Consider the following 2,500-nt stretch of genomic DNA (forward strand, 5'->3'; position numbering starts at 1 on the left):
ACTAAGTAACAAAATTATGGCAGTATTTATGTTAAAAACAAAAAACTTAGTATTTGTTATTTTCATCCTTGTAAAAAGTCTGTCTACTGATTTATTATTGATTAGTAGTGGAAAGAAGATTCTACACTTTTCAAATAAATACCGGCAGTCATATTGCCCGACGTTCTAACGAGTCTGCCAGTCCACCGCTCTTGTACTTTAAAGTATAATAATAAATGAATAATGTGGTATAACTTAATCTTAAGTTTTGATTCTTTTTCTCTTACTACCGAATATATTATTCTGATTCGTTGCTTTAAAACACGTGGTCTTTGTAAAATTTTCCAATAACTAACTGTCTTAGCTATCAAAGCAAAAGTAGACTGAAATGAAGTTATCAGGGAATCAACAGTGCATAATATTCAGGACAGGAAATTTTATAAAGAACATGGACTGTCATATCATCGAATTTTAGAATAAGAGACGGAAGCATAATGATTGAAATTAAAGGCACTCGACCAATTTTGATCGAAGATTTCATTTAATCATGTCGACGACGGTTATCACGTTTGGTTTCAGTATTGCAAAGTAAACACATGTAAGAAACCAGTACTGAAGCAGAAACAAATGAAACATTTCCTGAAACAAATCTGTCGATATATATATATATATATATTGAAGCCAACACAATAGATTGTAAAGAATGTATACAGTTCATTTAGACAATATGTCCATGGATAGAAAAAGTGATTCGGTTTTTACTAGAAGAGTCATCAGCTATAAATGTGCCTTCTCTAGCACAATATTAGGAGATACAGTAAACTGGAGAAACCTATGGACGTATTTTACAATATGTATTAGCAATAAAACAAAACGCTTCACACACCAGAAATTTAATGCTTGATCTAGTAGACTAGGAAACTTTTGAAATATATAAATAAGAGGTTAAGGTAACCTCTAATGTAAGTGGTTATATAAGCAGCGTGTTTGTAGATAAGGGGAGACAGTATACAGTTGCCGATGACGATTCCAAGAATACTCGAAACACGTGTACAGCTTTTCCTTCTCTTTTCCTATATACTGACATACTGTGTGGATGAATCGTTAACAGTTATCGTAACACGAAGTGTTTGCTAAAAGACAGCAAAAACTATAGATATGTTTGTAGTACACTGTAGTAATGAAACGAAACGCTACTACCACAGCAAAAATTTAATTTCCTCAAAATTCTTGATGATCCAAACAAGTTTTAAAAAGCTATCTGGATTCTATAGGCTTATTGAAGAAAATGCAAGTACGGAACGTAGTGCTGCAGTGAGATATCCCGACAAATTGAGAAACAAAAATTAGAGTATGAGTTATTTTGATTCTCAAATTTCAAAGCTAACAAAACGAAATTGTTTTAAAAACGAATGCTTAATAAAACTTGGCGAAGAAAGAAAACTTACAATCTGGGTTCAAACTGGTTAATGATCGTTTAACACTTTTAGTGAATACAGTTCAATACAGTCCAATACAGTTCGCTCGTTTGTTTTCTTTTTGATAATATATTTCAGTTTTTATCGTTTCCTTCTCCTCAAAAATAATAGATAAATAAAGGTTATAATATTTAATACCAGTTCAATATCCTCTTCAAGCACCATTTAATAAGCAGGTGGCATTTTAATTTGGATACTGGCCATGAATTGACTGAACGCTATTCTCTTCATCTTGACAAATGATAAACGTCTCAATCGACACCATACCAATACATTATGTTTGTGTAGTCCAACATTATTCTTAAAACAAGCAATTGACATGCAAGGCCTCAAGCTATGAAACAGATGAAATTCAAATCATCTCTGGTTAAGTCTGCACACGTCGCTACTCTGTTATCGCTTTAGGACTTCAATAGAGAAACAAGATGAACAAGATGAAATGAGACATCTGTACGTCACCGGATTTAAGTAGCTTACTCCTGTACAACACGTATCCTACTCTCTTAATATTAGTAACTGGAATCTAGTGACAAACATTGCATGATGACAAGCAGCTATATCAACAGCAGATTTGATTTCAGGGTCTTCTCGTAGATTTCACCATCAAAGGATGCATAGAAATCGGCAGGGATTTGAAAGAAGCACATTTGCACACATTTGCACACAGACTTCATCCGCCTTTTAACGTGCATTGATTTTTTATCCCTTAAGATGTCCAAACAGCTACGCCCCTCATCAAGCTGGCTCTGTGGTGTTGACATTTTAGTAACCAATACATCGACCATGCAACAGGTTGTACTCGGCTGCTAGTTACCAGTAGCAGTTAAAAGTGATCTGACACAAGAATCTCCTAAAATATACATACACGCATACAAACATAAAATTGAAACCAATGTTGATCTTGTTGTTGTTGGCACTTCGTTGGTTACGATATCGAGGGTTCCAGTTGATCCGATCAACGGAACAGCCTGCTCGTGAAACTAACGTGCAAGTGGCTGAGCACTCTACGGACACCTGTACCCTTAACATAGTTCTCGGGAATA

General features: G+C 34.7%; 1 protein-coding gene across 5 annotated transcripts in view; it reads right to left on the reverse strand.

The window, feature by feature from the left end:
- Positions 1-2,500, reverse strand: part of LOC106874939 (uncharacterized) — a 231,779-nt gene that overhangs the window by 26,675 nt on the left and 202,604 nt on the right. The window contains exon 1 of one of the 5 annotated variants that reach the window (XM_089347896.1): positions 1,428-2,170. The exons of the other annotated variants lie outside the window; for them this stretch is intronic. The gene's annotated coding sequence lies outside the window, so the exon portion shown is untranslated. Of the gene's footprint in view, positions 1-1,427; positions 2,171-2,500 lie in introns of those variants that run through there. 5 annotated transcript variants of the gene reach the window in all.

Source organism: Octopus bimaculoides, chromosome 2, assembly GCF_046866305.1.
Source record: "Octopus bimaculoides isolate indiv1 chromosome 2, ASM4686630v1, whole genome shotgun sequence".
NCBI classification, from domain to species: Eukaryota; Metazoa; Mollusca; class Cephalopoda; order Octopoda; family Octopodidae; genus Octopus; species Octopus bimaculoides.